Below are 19106 nucleotides of genomic sequence, written 5' to 3' on the forward strand. Positions count from 1 at the left end.
TAGTGATGGGCAAAACGGTTCTTTTCCGTGAGCGGCTCTGAACCGCTCACTCACCAAAATGAACCGCAGCTCTTACACGGCTCTTTTGAAGAGTTGATCAAGAGCGCCATCTAGCGAAGGGTTTTATAAACTCTTGTGATTTACCCTCCCCCCCCCCCCCCGCAAACAATATCTAGATTTTTTTTTTCAATTACAGCACACTGCGTTTACGCTGCAGTTGATGGACGCGCGTTGCGTTTCAATTAAAAAATCAACCAGAGAAATATGCAAAAAATCAAGCTTTTCTCTCTCTCTCTCATTCCAAAAATAATAATAATAAACTTTTTCCCTTAGGGGTCATTCAAGTATTACGTCAGCATCGAGAGGGGGGGGTTTCGGATTTGCTGACTTTTGATGATAAGGGGGGAGGGGGGGGTTTGAAGGTTACTTACGTCATCAACCACCCGTTTCTGAAGATATGGGGGGGGGTCAGTGGTTTGCGACTTTTGCTGACAAATGGGGGGGGGGGAGTCAAAAATGGCTAAAAATCTGCTTACGTAATACTTGAATGGCCCCTTATAGAAGATGGTTTCGTGCACTAAACCAGACACGTAAGATGGTCAGTGCCGTCTCAAGGCATGGGCCCACCCGGGGGTCTCAGGAGAAAAAAAGCCTCAGAAAAGTCATTTGGCCCGGGGGCCCATGTTGCTCTTAAGACGGCCCTGAAGATGGTGAGAAAAAAAATCTCCATATTACTGTATTTGCATGAACATCCATGTTCTCATTTACGTAACAATCGATAAACGATTTGTATTCATCTCCTGTGTCGTCTTCATGGGCGGAGATACGGGAGGCGTCGGGGGGGAGGGCATTGCTCTTCCCCAGCGTCAAAGATAGAGTCGACTGATCTAATGTATAAATGTATATGTGAATTGACATCATCATCATCGTGCCGCCCCCCCCCCCCAGACTTCCAAGTCTATCTTTGCCTATGGTCGTCTTTTTTAATACGCCGGACAGCTTTTGATGTAGATTTTCGAGACATCTCACATAAAAATAATCAATCACCGTTTTTTTTCTCTCGCACAAAAGTCATTTTGTAAGGAGTCGCGAAAGGTTCTCGTACGGAATACAGCCTTTATACCTAGCTAGGTATAAAGGTGTAGTAGGGTATAAAGGGTATAAAGGTACAGGTACGACACATTAGGAAAAAATACTTCGAGAGTGCGGGTTGGGTTCACAAGGGGTTACGTTGATAAACTTGAGTGATAACAACTCCCCCTCCAGTTCACAAAAAAAATGTATTGGTATAGGCCATTGTTCCCACCCTTTTTTTGTCCCAACGGCCCCTTCTTCAGAAATTTTGTTCTCCCATCCCCCCCCCCCCCAACGCAATCTAAGCCATAGGATCCTATGTTATACCCGTAGCTTCTACCGCCCCCGGAACATTCCATCGCCCACGTTGGGAATCACTGGTATAGTCGCAAAGGAAGAGGTCGACAATCGTCCCCCCCCCTTCTTTTATTCATTATAATAACGACTGAAATTACATACGAAATTTTAATTGAAAAATCACAACTGAAACAACAAATTACATTGCGGTTGAAAATTATGAATGCAGGGGCGACTGTTCAGCCGCGTGATCCGTACGTTCACATGGGATATCGCAGTTAGAGATTAAAAAGCAAAAAAAAAAAAAATCTTATGTACCCAAAAAAATTTGAGAAATGGTGTCTGTCCGCTCTAGGTGGGGTGCTAAATCCATGATGAAAGGGCAAAAACAAATATTATTGACCAAAAAAAAATTAGGGTAAATGATTTGTCTGCTCGTAGGAAAGGCATCTAATCTGAAGTGAAAAATCGAAAAAAAATTAGGGGACATGATTTCCGTCCACTGTAGGAAGGGGTTGGGGCAAATTTGTCACGATAGGGCAGAAAAAATTTATTGACCAAAAAAACAATTGGGGAAAATGATTTTTGCTGGAAGCCAAATCCGACGTTGAAGAGCTAAAAAAAATTTATACTGGTCAAGAAAAGAAAAATCAGGAAAACGATTTCTGTCATCTCTAGGAGGAGCAACAAATCCGAGCTGAAGAGCAGAGCCGTAATGAGAGCACCCCCCCCCCCCCCCACCAATCCAGGGATACGCACCTAGATACTTTTTAAGCCGGAACAAACTTGCATTTCTGTGCCCCGTATAATGTAGAAGGAGCAGTTAAAAGAAGTGCATTCCTCTCCCCCACTAGTCCAGCGCCCGAGCCCCAGACCCCCCCCCCCCCTAGTTGCGGCTCTTCGCTATCTGGCTAAAAATTACTGCCTATCAATTCAAAGCACTCCGAATCTTGGAAATTTTAACATCTTATTTTCAGGAGATCTGCCTCTTCTACACCTCTCCTCCCCGCGGACGTGCCCATGCGTAAGACTGCACTGGTGAGTAGACCAAATAACAATAATAATAACAACGAGAATGAGATTCCTTCCCCTTCAAGAGATGCATTCAATCCGAGGTAAAAGAGCAAAAAATAATAGTAAATAAAAAAGAACGCAGCGAAAGGGGGATTGTAAAAGCCTTTTGTGCAAAAAAAACCTTGCAAAAGGGGGAAAAAGAAAGCGTGGCCAACGTCTTCTTAGAAGGGAGGGTGGGGACTTGGGAAGAGACTAGTTGTTAAGTTCTGCAGAACAGTGGCAAGCGAAACGGCTCCCGGAGGCCTTTTAAAAGGACACGGCTCACTTGAATTTCTGCGGCTCGCGGCTCGTCACGGTTCATTTGTAGCCAATAGGAGCAGGCAATACAAGCGAAAAAAGAAGCGATTCACGGCTCATTTTCGACCAATTACAGGAGGCGTTTTAACAGGCAACGGTTCACTTTCATTTCTGCGGCTCACGGCTCTTCACGGTTCATTTGTACCCAATAGGAGCAGGCAACACAAGCGAAAAAAGAAGCGATTCACGGCTCATTTTCGACCAATTACAGGAGGCGTTTTAACAGGCAACGGTTCACTTTCATTTCTGCGGCTCTCGGCTTGTCACGGTTCATTTGTAGCTGAAAGGAGCCTGCAATATGAGCGAAAAGTTCGTATTCCGCCACTCCCCCACTGGGGGAGGGCTGAGTTCGCAGTTATTCTTACCCGGACCGTAACTAGAGGGGGGGCAGGGTGGAGGGTGACGGTCCCGGGCGGCAGAATTTAGGGGACAGTAGTTTTAGGCGGGGCAGGGGCGTAGCCAGAAATTTCGTTCGGGGGGGAACCACTTTCATTTCGGGGGGGAGGGGAACCAAAGTGACAGAACAATGGATTTGGCCATCTTTTTCCCTTCTTTCGGTCATTTTCTCACATTTCGGGGGGGGGGGGGACCAGACCCCCAAGTCCCCTCCCCTCGCTACGCCCTTGAGGCGGGGGTACAAAGAACACCATTACAAGATAGTCGAATTTTATCATTATAAATCGTTGTGGGGCACCGAAAATGATGTTTGCCCCGGACGGCATAAATCCTAGTTACGGCCCTGATTCTTAGTTTTCTACTTTCTAACACTATAAATTAACTATAGAGGGACCTTGAAAAGTCCCGGTCGGGGGGCTTGCTACAGGATGGGGGGGGGGGGTCATGATGATATACAGATTTATGGTTTTTGACCCCCAATCTTTTCATACTTCCGATCTCCCAGTTTTGAAGCCCATTTGATGAATACGTATAATTCGTGTCTGAAACTTCTTTTGGTCTGGGCCGATTTCTGCATTGACGAGAGGGTTTGCCCAGAGCCCCTTAATTATGTTGGGCCTCAGAAAAACCACTTGGCCGAGGGTCCCATGAAGCTCTTAAGACGGCCGGCCCTGTTAACGAGTACAGGCATCCTGGAAAGTTAGAATAGCCAAAGTTTTTAATGAACCACGCCTTTATAATTTCTAATATATCATGCTATCATTTTTATAATATATAATAATAATAATTTTAAAATCAATAACGCGACGACCATGTGAAAACCATGTAACTGACATAAAATGTGCGGAAAGCCATTGTTAAAACCAAGATAATAAGCATACTATCAGGGGCGTAGCCAGAAATTTCGTTCGGGGGGGGGGACTACTTTCATTTCGGGGGGGGGGGGGGACCAAAGTGACAGAACAATGGATTTGGCCATCTTTTTCCCTTTTTTCGGTAATTTTCTCACATTTCGGGGGGGGGGGAACCAGACCCCCAAGTCCCCTCTCGCTTCGCCCTTGCATACTATGCTGCATTATTATTATTACTTTTTTGACATTTTCGGCAATTCTATCTTTCAAGTTGAGTCTTGTTTTGGTACATGAAAAATTGGTCAATCATTAGAAAAATGTGAACACCAACGAAAACACAACACACACACACACTCCATAGCCTTTTTTTTCTATACATTTATTTACAGAAGTTGTGGGCAATCGGCAAACTTTTTTCACATAATTCATAAATAAAAAATACATAAAAATGAAATGAAATACATGGAGGAACAAACCCCTGCTTGCGAACTAATCTGGCTCACTTGAAAAAAATTTACCCATGAATTTCGAAACAAAACATTATAATTTGAGAAATTATGCATTACCAAGTGAGGTCGAATAATGTGTTCGGAATAGAATCATGTTATGCATTATACATTTTGTTGCGATTACAACCGTGAAGAATTTAAGTCAGTACCACATCATCATAGGCGTAAAATAATAGGAAATGTCGGGAGCAGTAAATAGTGGTTGGGGAGGGGTGTTCAAAACTCAATATTTGTGTAGAAATTTAGGAATCACGGAGATGCAATAAATTTAGAAAGGGGCCGGGACAGGTGGTTTGGAGGGCTGCAGAGAGCTGAGAAGAAAAATTAAGGTGTGAAGAAATAATGCTTTTATATTGACTATACACTTGCAGAATCCAACGAAACCAGGGCCGTCTTAGGGCATGGACTCACCCGGGCCTCACCCCCCACATTTTGCAGCAGGTTCCCTAGGATGGGGTTTTTCGCAGGCCTCCGGCTACATTTTTCACAGACCCCCTTCTCTATATTAAATTTAGTGGGAAAAACAAAAAATGATGAAAACCATATCAGGCCCTGGGATGCAGCTCTGTCAGTCCCACTCTTGTGAGGGTTCATGCCCGGGGGTCTCATGTACGCAAGTGACTCCACCTTATGATATTTTGTATAGTGCAATAAATTTTTAAAATAAGTAGGAAATATGTAGGCTGTTTATTTCCTGCTAAGTGTAGGACTACCATAGCATCACTTTGCCTGAGGGGCCCATGATGTTGATACGGTCCTGAATAGAATTCGGATTAGTGGGCAGCTCAATAAATTCTAAGCCAGTGGTCTGGAGGCCAATTTTATTTGCAAAAATTTCCATTCAGTATAAATTCACTGAAAAAATCAATTCAATACGTATAAACGATCTTGCTTCTAGATGAGGGTCGAAGACTCAGGGGCGCCACGAGAAAAAAAATATTCGAAGGGGGCGACGGGCAAAAAAAAAGGAAAGAGAAACGCTGCTTTATATAATAACATGCGCACAAAAAGTGCTTAACTAGTTCTTTTGTGTAGCTTATAGAGTGTAGAAAGAAAGAGTAGCTTTTTGTTTGCAGGCCTTTATGTTTTTTGTTAAGTTTTTTGCAGTTCACCACGACAACTTTACTCACAACAGAACCATTCAGTGCTTAACAACAGTTTTAATTGTCCGAAATACACGAACGATGTTGTTTGTTCACTACATCTTTACCGCGGGATATGTGATTGTGGTATTTCTCGGACACAAAACTAGACGCATGGAAACGGAAAGGTGTCAAAAAAGAAAAAAAAAAACGCTCTTCTGTGCCTGCCACCCGTGTTTTTGTGCACTCATTCGCCATATGAATATGCATCTTCTTTGCGTCGTCATATTCCCACAATAAGCCGGAGAGCTTTCATGTCATTTTCTTCGTCCCCACATAAGTAGTTAAATATACTGTGTCAAGTATCTCATCACAATAGTTAACAAATCCCTGGGAACCTTTCATTCTTCAACTAGGGAACTTCAACGCTAGTCTAGACTAGCGTCCCTCAGTCGGCATCCACACAAGCACCCCATGTTAAAACCTCGATAGGATAAAGAACTACTGAAGGTAGGACACAAAAGCAAATATTTACAATGGCTCCGTACCCGGGACCATTCCTATGCTCTTTCCCCCTTTGAAGCCAGTTTTTGATTTTTAAAAGGCTTCGAGTTTGAGTCTGCTGGTCGGTTCCCCAAGGGGTTTCGTCGATTAACTTGTCTCGAGAGAACTCCCAAAATATAAACGTCTTGATCAGAAATTTAAGCTCATCTGTCCCTAAGTAAAAAAATACATTAAACCAATATGCAGTGTCTGTTAGGGTAAATTTCATCTATGCGTTGATTATGCATAATCGCCGACCATTTTGATGAGTTTGATAAATTTCGTTCAAACATGTATTCCGAATTTATCACATTCACCGTAACACATAAATACCGTAATATTTTAACTTTAAACGTTCCTATTTAGCACGGATGGAATATATTAGAATTCTACATCAACAACAATCAATACAGTGTACTCAGTACACGCATACTTAGAAATAATCAAAATATTAAGAAACTAGTAGGCAGCAGTGCCAATTGAGTCACTGTTCATTTCGAAGTAGATTTTAGCAGGAGGCAAAGAAGACCGGGAAGGGGGGACTAAAAGGGAGTCACCAATGAAATTCTTGTGGGGGAGGTGGAATTAAACAGTAAAGAAAACTTCTGAAGAATTTCTTTTTGCGATCCAAGCAACGTCTATATAAAACCCTTAAGCCAGTGGTTCTCTAAAGCTTTTTTTCGCCTTCGACTCCCTTAGACTCAGTGTCTATCCGCGACTTCTCAAAGCAGTCTGAGAATCGCTTCGAAGCACTTAACAAGTGCACATCAATAGCACACCAGCTTTCCGCGGCGCCCACTTTGAGAACCACTACCTTAAGCAAATGATTCGTTTTTCTTTTAGTCACCTGAAAAATCAAAAATAAGTGACGCACATTACACTTCCTTCCGTGGTAAGTTGGTACGATTGTCAATTGCTTCAGCATAGTCTCCCCACGTTTTTTTCTTTTACCGCCCTCGTCTCAGAGAGAAAACTTTCCTCACTGATCCTGAAACTCCTCACAGAGCGAAATTCACTATTCGAAAAAATAATTCTATACAAATCCATTTTTTCGACCCACAATGCTTTACGTCTCATCGGTGTTCGCCCACGAACGCAAACTAAATATAAAAACCCTGCAAGTGATACAAGATAAAATCCTTCGACAGCTAACAAAAGCACTGGTTCCTTCGTTACATCAACATATGAACGGACCTTCAACTCTCCCATATTTGGTCATCCGTACAAGAATTAAACCTCAATCAATTTGACAGAATGGGCAACTCACAACACCAACATATAAGAGACGTTGGGGACTACGACATGATGAGATTTGAAAATTTCGAAGGCCCAAACAAATTTTGGACCTCCCTTAGAACGAACTCTAATTCAGTTCCACTGAACACAAAATTGCAAATAAATGTGTTCAACCAAGAAATACATTTTTAATCAAACAAAAACAATTCTTTTAATCGCCAACCCTCTAACACAGGAGTTCTCAGCCTTTTTTGACTTGCGGAGCCCTTCTCAGTATATAATTTTTATTGCGGAGCCCTGTATGACTTGAGGAGCCAGATTTATATATAATTTTTTATGGCGGAACCCTTTATGCCTCTTTTTTTCATGTATCAATCTAATTTACTGATTTATTTTATTTTCTTTGAGTCACCGCGGAGCACCGGTTGAGAAACGCTGCTCTAACAAAAAGAGGAAGGCCAACAAAAACAGCTGTCTACATATAAAAAGCCCCAACTGAAGGTACGAAATGTTTGAAAAAAAAATCCATTTAAAAGAAATAATAATAACAAAAAAGTAACGCACTTGCTGACAACAGGGGAATAGCACTTCGCTCGTTGTCAGCGGATCATCGCCCATGAATTCTTCCTCAACAAAGGGCGCTGATGATCGGATCGCAGAGACAAATTTATTATTATTAGTTCACAATACAACATTATTTAGTTTACAGTACAACAATAGCATCGATGGCTTTCCCTCGATGCACCAAAAAAGGCTTAAGTAAAAAGGCTTAAGTTGTAATGTTGTCATCCGTGGATGGCTCTCCCACCGAGACCAACAATTCAAGCACTCTTCCGCGTCAGAGGGCCCTGCAGAATGAGAAAGAGTTCTCTCCTATTGTAAATATATGCTTAATCAAGTTTGAAATTATTTTACCCAGGAATTTGTTGAACTTTGCTCAACATGTATATAAAATTTTTTATTGTGTCAACAACAATATTGCCCCAAAAGACCGACATCATTGAACCATGATATCATAAATTGCTACATCATTAAATATTTTTGAAGCAAAAGCGCATAATTTTTTGTTACTTTTGATTTGTCACTGGCAAAATTTTCACCCCCTCCCTTGACATCATCTTCCCCCACTAACAATAACTAACCAAATTTTCCTCCTATATATTCACCCACCTCCTACTTTTTCTTCTATTTCCTGAAAATGACCAGAAAAAAAAATTGTCGAAGCTCGCATTAGTGAGTACATGATGGAAACTTTCTCCAATTGTCTTTTCGACACCTTTTTTTCTCTATTCTCTTCCAAGTGTAAACATTTTTAATAGAAGGTTGTGGAGCGTTTTATCTGCAAAATTGTGTTAAAAAGTGACAGTACCAGACAGTTACCCGGATTTGACAAAAATTTTCTCTTTTACACAACCGCACTCACATAATACACACACACACACACACACACACGCAAATACTCACTTGCCTTTCTCCTCACACGTAGTCTCCACGAGGCTACAATTTGTAAGCCCACAGTTGACCCGTAAGGGCCAGTACCAGGAGGCAAAATTTCATTCTGGTTAAGTCTGAAACGTTTGGAACGATCCCACAGAAAATATTCTCCATCGCAGTTTTTTTCAACCTTCCTGAAAACAAGGGCCAGTAAAATGTCCGAAACAAATTTACGGACCAATTGTGTCCCGTATTACACACACACAGTGTTTTCATTATATTACACTACATTACGATAATTATGGAAAAAACTTGTAAATATTTATCTGGCATATTTGTCAGGTTTATACATAAAAGGCCAGTATTACACTATAAAAGTTTTGTCAAAGTGCTTGTATAAAACTTGAAAAATGCGACCAATAAACTGATCGATTGCATTTGCTCGAATGTAATCGATCAGCTTATTCGTTGTATTTTTCCAGTTTTATACAAGCACTTTTACAAAACGTTTATAGTGTGATGCCGACATAAATCAGGTTTAATTTTTTGTAGCAATTTTTTTGGAATTTTAATTACGATCGATGATTATGCCTACTTCGGACAATGTTTCTGATGGCAATTGATGATGTCCCGTTTTGTACAGATTATTATTTAAGATGCCAGTTTATACCGAATTTTATTTTTCTCAATGAAATATGATCATCAGGTCATATTCGAATATTTTTTTCGTGAAATACATTTTTGTTTACTGTGATTTGCAGTAGCCCTTTATTTCCACACCATTCAGCAATTTTAGCAGTAATTAGCAAATTACACTTGAAGCAATGAATTGCGACTTTCGACTTAATGTAGTGATATCTCGTGTTCATGATTGCAATTTTGTTGCATTCCCCCTCGATGATGTGGGGAACCTCGGTACAAAGGTATAATTTTATTTGAAGCCGTATTGTAATTATTAACGTCTATTTCAAAGGGTGAATAATTTTATCGAGTGTCCATGCTGACCACTTATGCCATCGTCGCGGACCAGAGGTTGAGAAATACTGCTATATTGTATTCGTAGCTATGAACGCCCCACTAATACGTTTCATACCCCCCCCCACCCCCCGTCATTTCATGGGAAGGGGATATCACCCACTCATGGAGAAACTGGTCAAAAATGCCAACAAAAATAAGAATATAAAAACATAGAATGAATCTGCGGAAAAATTCCTGAATAAAAAAATGCAGTCGATCCCGCTTATAACATTCCAACTTACAATTTTCTACCGCTTCGTACGACTTATTTTCGTGGTATCAACATTAAGTAATTCTCGTGAAGATTTTTCCTGTTTAAAGCGTTTCTTCACTTACAACGTTTTCTCATGACAATTTTTTGAAAAACGTTATAAGCGGGATCACTGTAAAAACAAATTCTGAATGATTTGACGACTTGTAAAATGGAGTAAAATTCAAGTTATGAGGGAAATTTCAATAGAAAAAAACAAATATGTGAGATATTGCAGGGGTGAAATGGGATATTGTGTAAAACTGTAATTTTAAAAATTGTGAGTGAAATATAAGTATAATTATGCATGAAACTTGAAGACGACAGAAATTTCAATGAAAATTATATGTGGAATTGTGACTAAAAAAATTATGAGTATGAAATTATAATACAAATTATATGTATATATGCATGTGAAATTTCAATTAAAAAAAACCACGATTAAAATTTCAATTAAAAAATCACGATTAAAATTTCAATTAAAAATTAATATTTATTACACAACCGTACGACCACAGGAAGCGCCGCTCTAAGAGGACGCCAAATCAGAGGTGAGAGAGCGAAAAAATATTTATATTGATCAAGAGAAAAATTAGGGAAAACGATTTCTGTCAGCTCTCTAAGAGGGGCAATAAATCCGAGGTGAAGAGCAGGGCCGTTTTGAGAGCATCTTGGTACTCCCACCCCAATGCAGAGCAGTAACTCAAGGGCGTAGCCAGGGGGGGGGACTTGGGGGTCTGGTCCCCCCCCCGAAATGTGAGAAAATGACCGAAAAAAGGGAAAAAGATGGCCAAATCCATTGTTCTGTCACTTTGGTCCCCCCCCCCGAAATGAAAGTGGTCCCCCCCCCGAACGAAATTTCTGGCTACGCCCCTGCAGTAACTAGATACCTTTTGAGCCGGGACAAGCTTACATTTCTGTGCCTCCGTGTAATGTGGAAGGAGCAGTTAAAAGGTGGATTCGGCTTCCCCACTAATCTAGCACCCGGGTACCGCACCCGCCTACTCCCCCTCTCCTTTGTTGCGGCCCTTCTCCATCTGACTAAAAATTTAGGCCTACCTCTTGCCTACGCCTACTATTAAGAAATGTAACATCTAATTTTCATGAGACTTCCTCTGAGGGACCTCACGAACACCCCCCCCCCCTCGGGGACGTTCCCGGGTAGGCCCGTGCGTAAGACTGCACTGGTGAATAGGCAAATAATAATAAGGAAAAAGATTTCGTGTCCCCTCCAAAAGGCGCACCATATCCAAGGTGAAAGAGGGAATATTTAAAAAAAAACAAAAAAGAAGAAAATGATCTCTGTCCACTCTAGGAGGGGCGCCGAAATCGTGAAGAAAGAGCAAAAAAAAGTTTATTGACTGCAAAAAAAATTAGCGAAAATTCTTTCTGTCCACTTAGGAGGGGCACAAAATCCGAGGTGCAAGGGTGCAATTTTAAAGAACGACACAAAAAATTTGGGGAAATGATTTCTGCCCGCTGTAAGGGGAGGGGGGGGGGGGAGACAAAACCGAGGTGGAAGAATGGAAAAAAAATTAAAGAACCACAAAAAATGAAGGAAAACGATTTCTGTCTGTTCTTAGGAAAGGCATCAAATCCGAAGTGAAAAAGTCGAAAAAAATTAGGGAAATGATTTTTTGAGGGGCGAAAAATCCGTGATGAGAGATAGAGCAAAATAAAGAAAATCTTATTATTCAAAGAAAAGTTCAGTGAAAAAATGTATTCACTCCTCTCTAGGAGAAAGTCCACATCTCTCCGAGGTGAGAAGGCGAGAAAAAGAATTTTAAATTACCAAAGAAAGAGAAATTTAAAGAAAATTATTTCTATCCTTTCGAGGAGGGGCGCCAAATCCGAGGTGGAAGAGCTAAAAAAAATTAATATCGATCAAAAGGAAGAAAAATTGGGTAAAATGATTTCTATCAGCTCAAGAAGGGTAACAAATCCGAGGTGAACAGCAGGGCCGTATTGACAGCAATCCTGGGACCCCCCCCCCCCCCAATCCAGGGACGCAATTAGAACTTTTTGAGCCGGGTCAAGCTCGCATTTCTGCGCCCCCGTGTAATGTAGAAGGAGCAGTTAAAAGGGTGCATCCGACTCCCTCACTAGTCCAGCGCCCGGGCACCAGACCCACCTACTCCCCCCCCCCCCCTCGCCTAGTTGCGGCCCGGCTCTATCGGGCTAAAAATTCCGCAAAACTTTTGAAAATTTTATTATCTCATTCTCACGAGGCCTCTACATCTGAGATCCTCCGGGGATCGCCTCATAAGACTGCACTGGTTAACAATTGAAATAACAATAATAATAAGGAAAATAATTCCGTCCCCTCTCCAACAGGTGCACCCAGTCCGAGGTGAAAGAGCAAAAAAAGAAAAACGTAAAAAAATAAAAATATATGTAACAAGCAAAAGGGGTGGGGGAGAAAGAGTGGCCAACGCATTCTTACTTCTTAGAGGGGAAGGTGTGGGACATGGGAAGAAACAATCACAGAAGGCCTTTTAACAAGACATAGCTCATTTGAATTTCCACGGTTCATTTGTAGCCAATAGGAGCAGGCAACACAAGCGAAAAAAGAAGCGATTCACGGCTCATTTTCGACCAATTACAGGAGGCGTTTTAACGGGCAACGGTTCACTTTCATTTCTGCGGCTCACGGCTCTTCACGGTTCATTTGCAGCCAATAGGAGCAGGCAACACAAATGAAAAAAGAAGCGATTCACGGGTCATTTCTGACCAATTACAAGAAGCGTTTCAACGGGAAACGGTTCACTTTCATTTCTGCGGCTCTCGGCTTGTCACGGTTCGTTTGTAGCCAACAGGAGTCGGCAATATGAGCCGTCAGCCGTCACGGTTCTTTTCACAACGTTTTCAAAAGCCTGCTTGTTCTTGGTAGTTTCTTGTATGCGATGGAAGTGTAAGAGCCGCGGTTCTTTTTTTAAGAACCGCGGCTCACTCACTCTTTGAAAAGAGCCGCTCTTCTAGACGGTTCATGAGCGGATCGCCCATCACTATTCCCGACATTTTGTCCCCGACATCTCTCCCCTGGAACGTTTCGTCCCCGTTACATTTGGCCCCCGGAAATTTCGTCCCTGACATTTCACCTGCCCTGAACGTATGATTGACCGTATGAGTAATTGACTGTATGAGTGACCGTGTGAATGATCGAGTGACCGTATGAGTGACCAAGTGAGTGGGAAATGAACTGTAGGAGTGCGTTAGTGACCGTACAAATGACTGAGGGAGTGGCAGAATGACTCACCACGTGAGTGACCGTATCAACTAGTGTGCAATTGACTTTATGAGTGAATGACGGTATGAGTGACCACGTGACTGACCGAATGGCCGCATGAGTGAGCAAATGAATGACCGCATGAGCGACCAAGTGATTAACTGTATGAGTGATCAAGTGAGTGATAGTGGGATTGACCGTGTCAGTGACAAAGGGAGGAATTGAGCGATGGAACGTTTGAGTGAATAAGTGACTGGCCGAATGAGTGACCAAGTGAGTGGCTAATTAAATACTGGTGTAAGTTTCCTAGTGAATGATTGAGCGTATGAGTGATCGAGTGGCTGACGGAATGAAAGACAGAGTGAATGCTTGAATAAATTTGCGAGTGACTGAGTGATTGAGCATATGAGTGATCAAGGGAGAGACTGAGTGATTAACCGTATGAGTGACCGAGTGGTTAACTGCATGAGTGACTGTATATGTGACCAGGTGAGTGACGGTACGAGTGTTCAAGTGAGTGATCAAGGGACTGACCGTGTGAGTGACCAAGGGAGTTAATGAGTGATGGAACGAATAAGTGAATGTGTGACCTAGTGAGTGACTGCATGAGTGACCGAAAGATTGATAAAGTGAATGACTGCATGAGTGACCGAAAGATTGATAAAGTGAATGACTGCATGAGTGACCGAAAGATTGATAAAGTGAATGACTGTATGAGTGACCGAAAGATTGATAAAGTGAATGACTGCATGAGTGACCGAAAGATTGATAAAGTGAATGACTGCATGAGTGACCGAAAGATTGATAAAGTGAATGACTGCATGAGTGACCGAAAGATTGATAAAGTGAATGACCGTATGAGTGACCGAAAGATTGATAAAGTGAATGACCGTATGATTGACCTAGTGAGCGATTGAGTGACTGACAAAGTGCGAGGGTGGAGTGTCTGCAAAGATGATCCTCCTCATCCCCTCCCTTTTTATAGGTGGTTACGTAGCACTGAGTGACCAAGTGACTCACACTTAAATGGATTCTAAGAATTTAGAATTTTCAGTTTAAGCAAAAAATATTTTTCCCAAATTTACGACTCACACCGGTGTGGTCACTCACACTATCATTCATATATTCACACATACGGTCACGCGTACGGTCAAGGTAGACAAAATGACAGGGGGTCAATTTCCGATTCACTTGATTACTCACTGAGTAACTCATATGATCACTCACTGGGTCACTCATATGGTCAGGGCAGGTGAAATGTCCGGGGATAAATTTTCAATTCACTCGATCACTCATGTATTCATTCACTTGGTCACTCATGCGATCAGGGGAAGCAAAATGTCACGAGTAAACGCCCAACTCACTTGATCACTCATGTGGTCACTCACTTGTACCATCATTCATATGTTCACTCATAGAGTCACGCGTACGATAAGGGCTGGCGAAATATCAGAGATAAATTTCCGATTTACTTGATTACTTACTGAGTCACTCTTATGGTCACTCACTGGGTCACTGATATGGTCAGGGCAGGTGAAAGGTCAGGGCGAAATTCCCGGTGTGAAATGTCCGGGGCGAAATTTCCGGGGGCTAAATGTACCGGGGTGAGATGTCAGGGGAGAAATTTCCGGGGGCCAAATGTACTGGGGACGAAACGTGCCAGGGGCGAGATGTCGGAGGCGAAATATCGGGGGCAAAGGTTCCGTGAACCTTTCTGAGCATATGAGTGCGTAAAAAGAGTCTGCCCCGAGGAGGCACGCTACGGCCCCGTTCTTGGATCATTCCATTTCATTGAGGATAAGGGGGGGGGGGTGGTGTATTACCCCAGTTTGAGAAACACTATTCTAAGGCTAATTGCTCGAAAAATAGTAGTTTACAGTGGTAACATTTTGGTCAGTCCACATTGACATTTTAACTGCCCAAACATAAATTGTGAAGTGGTAATCGGGAGCACCAAATTCCTGCTCGCGGGTTGTTAATGGTGTTGCCCGAGTTTTGTAAGGTAACCTCGGACCAATGGTGCTCCGGTGATATAGAATGTATATATTTTTAACATGTAATTTTTTTTTTTTTTTTTTTGATTGAGAAAATAAATGCTCCCTTCGGGGAACCCCCGTATGGCGAATCACATTCGCCGGGTCGGGGTAAGTAACTCATAGGAGCAAAAGAGAAGAATTTCTGGTTATAAGAATCAACTTGGGTGAACCAAACGTGATTATAATAGGCGGTAGCAAACTGTACTGCACCTACAAACTGTTGGGTTAAACCAGAGTTTCCTAATTTTTTTTAGATGTTGCGGAACCCCCCCCCCCCAAAAAAAAAATATGCAGACAGTTTTATTTTTCTTTTTTATAAATTTAAATATCATAAAAATTGAAGTGGAAAATTGAAATTATACCACACTGAATATTTATGCAATTTTATGCAATGCAAACATTTATGTGGTATAATTGCCATATCCCCCACGGCGCAGGGGGAGGAGTCGATCCTTATACACCCCCCATGCATGTATCACTAAGATACCGATATTCAGATTCTTTTGATCTTAAGGGTTGCCATAACTAACCATAATAATTATGGTTATCTTTGGCTAATTATAAATGGTCATAATTATCACAAAAATACGCCAACGCTGCGGTTACTCCCGAATTATAGGCGTCGGCTAAAGCCCGGCGAAAGATCGAATTTCGGACATTGGCCGGGTCAATTGGGCTGGCCACTTCGCGAAGTGGCTTTGGCAGTTACATATAAACTAGGGGAATCTTGACCTTGGAGTCCTTACTCAAACTCGAGTCCTCCATGCTTCCGAGATGGATCGTTGAAGTCCATTAAGAAACAGCCAGGGGCTTTTTACCTACATGTGCCACGACCCAAATCTTTGATTCGGAGGGGGCTTCCGAAATCGGTCATTCACTTAACCAATGTGAATTGCAGCCTGGGGTTCCTGAGCTATAGGCCACGACACAAACTTGATTTGCAAGGTCATCTGGGAGAGGAAGGGGAGGTGCTGATGTATTTTTGTCCCACTTCCTAATATTTCACGAACCTACAATGCAATGCATCATTCCGGTTCCCGTGAACGGGATCAAGTCCCGTATATACGGGACGAATGGCAATCATCAGCACCGCAATGTTTCCTTCATGTTGGCGGCTCGGATACGAAACCACCCGTGGCTCCCTTCGAATATCCCAGGACCACAAGAGCATAGGTTGAGAACCATTACCGTCGAGCAGCGTTTCTCATCTTGGGGTTCTCCTATGGCCCCCTTGTGATACTAGGGAACCCTTCATACTTTTTATTTTTCCGAAAATAAGTACGTAAATTTGTATATTCCAGTATATTCTGATACTCCCAGCTATGTAATACCCACCCTCCCCCCCATGCTGCTAAAGTGGTTCTGTTTAGAACCACGGTCAAATTAATAAATGGGCCTATCCAAGCATGGTCTTGAGCATGGTGTCAGTAATGGGTCATACAGTACATGGCGAGATCTGCTACGATGAATTGCAAGAGTAAGTAAAAACGTAAGCTGTTGCTTGCAAGCTAAAGTAGGGGGGGGGGGGGGGCAAGCTCCCAGAACATCTTTTCTGCCCGAGGGCCGCATGGTGTCGACGACACTGCATAGAAACTTCCCCTCCCCCCCTAATCACCCACAAAAACTCTCACTGAATCCGGGGTCGACCTAACGCACGCAATATTTCTTCAATATCAATTCTCTCCATAGGTGCCGAAGCCTAAGGGCTGAAGAAATTTGCGCCCCCCCCCAATAATTTCTGAAAAGCAATGCAATGCATCGGGCCCGTAGCCAGAAATTTCGTTCGTGGGCGGGAGGGGGGGGGGGAGAGAACCAAAGTGGATTTGGCCATCTTTTTCCGGTAATTTTCTCGTATTTCGGGGGGGGGGGGGGCCCTCGCTACGGCCTTGCAATGCATCCTCCCTCTCCTTGCGCCTGAATCCAGCAACATTCAGCCTTGTGAATGTCATGTCGGTGCCTATGATTCGCTGAAAAAGAAAACAATTCAAAAAGTAAGATGGTTCTAGCTCGTGCTCGTTGGGGGAGGGGCGGGGGGTTGAAAGGAGCCCCGAGCAATACAAGGGGGACCACAAAAAAAAAAAAAGGTAAATAAAGACTGTGAGTGAAAAAAAGTTTATTGAACGGACTTTAGAAAGAATACCCGGCTGCACGCCAGGGCAAAAAAAAATTTCCTTTTAGTATTGAGCGCCATCTATTGACTAATATATGCTATAAAAACGAGACATATAGATGATCAAATTCAATATTTACAGTTTTTTAAACTTTCAAAACAAGAAAAAAATAATTTTGAGTCTTTTTTGCATTATAAATAAGTAAAAGTTTGATAAAATAATCTTATTTTATAGCAGTTGATTTTTGATAAAAGTTACAAAAACCGTGGTATATAAACTTTACCTGCTACGTATTGTAGTGTGTTGTAAGAAAGGAGAGAAGGTTAGCACTCCCCTTGACAAGGACGGAATGGCCTCTGGGCCTACAACACAAATACGGTTAAGGCACAGTCGCTTACTTCGCGACCACTTAACCAAATTTTTTATTTTATTTTCGGCACTCATAGGGTTCTTGAACCTATGGGTCGCGGCAGGGGCTTTCCAAATGGGCCGTATAAAACCAATTAAAGCCGAATATTCTTGAGCTATGGGTCCACGACGGAAACTTCGCATAGTCTTTCTAAAATAGATCGCACAAACCTACTTTCAGCCGGAGATTCTTGAATAATAGGCCATGATCCAAACTTGATTCACCATGGCTTTCAAAAAGGGTCGCACCAACTCTCTAAAGTCGGGTTTCGCCCGACGTGATTCGCCCAGTCCACTCACCAATAAGAAAAGCTGCATGACTGTTGTCCTACAGAGCGCAATACGTCTCACGACAGCGCTTTACGTCGGGCGTGATTGGCCGACTGCTTCTGGGGGAGACAAATGCGTCGTACGCCGCGCGTTTTGCGGATTTTCTCTTCACTCTTGTGTATTTTATTTCCCTTCCCTTCGAACCGGAGCATGCAGACGACAGAGTAGCTGATGCCAAGGCCATATACACATTCGAATCCCGTTATAACGAACTCTAAGAGACCGGAGAAATCAATTCGTTATAACGAAATTTTGTTATAAAGGAATTCCAGTTTATTTGCATTGTTCCTATGTAAACTTATCTGGGGGGATTAGAAACGTGTTCGTTAAAACGAGATTTTTGCTATATCGGTATGCATTAAAACGGGATTCGACTGTGCTAAAATACAGCTGCCCTGATCTGATGCGCCACGCTAGGAAAACACAAACGCGTAGTGTAATTATGTAACACGTTTCTACCGGCGCGAAATGGTCTAATTCGGTTCACGCTGCGCAAAAAACTTATTTCTGGGAAACTCATTAACTAACATTCCTCCTAGTGAATGTTCCCTACAGCAGTACTTTTGGAAGCCTGCGGCCCGGTCATACGCTCAGCTGACGAGAAATTAATGGTAAAATGAATCACTCACGGCCCGGCGGGCCGCTTAAGTGCTCTGGAACTTTTCCGCGCGTCACTCAAGCGATCCCTAACTATGCCGCGGATCACTTAAGTAATCAGGGAATGTGCCGCGGGTAACTAGAGACGTACTGAGGGTGTGTGTTCCGCAGAGAAATGTGGACAAGGAGCATGCGTTGTTTAGTAGTACATTCGAATCCCGTTATAACGAACTTCAAGAGACCAGAGAAATAACTTCGTTATAAAGGAATTCGGGAAATTTTACATCGTTCCTATGTAAACTTATTTGGGGAATTAGAAAAGTTTTCGTTGAAACGAG

The 19106-nt window shown here is 42.4% G+C and overlaps 1 protein-coding gene and 1 non-coding gene across 5 annotated transcripts in view; one reads left to right on the plus strand and one right to left on the minus strand.

Annotated features, from left to right (window-relative positions):
* Window positions 1-19106, minus strand: part of stan (Protocadherin-like wing polarity protein stan) — a 414391-nt gene that overhangs the window by 40780 nt on the left and 354505 nt on the right. The window lies entirely within an intron of this gene.
* On the plus strand, window positions 17734-17858 carry LOC149077998 (U6atac minor spliceosomal RNA). The gene has a single exon (XR_016193944.1). It is a non-coding gene; the product is annotated as a U6atac minor spliceosomal RNA (small nuclear RNA).

This window comes from Pholcus phalangioides, unplaced genomic scaffold, assembly GCF_987345545.1.
Source record: "Pholcus phalangioides strain wild (caught in Gottingen) unplaced genomic scaffold, Ppha-v1.0 ptg000014l_1, whole genome shotgun sequence".
NCBI classification, from domain to species: domain Eukaryota; kingdom Metazoa; phylum Arthropoda; class Arachnida; order Araneae; family Pholcidae; genus Pholcus; species Pholcus phalangioides.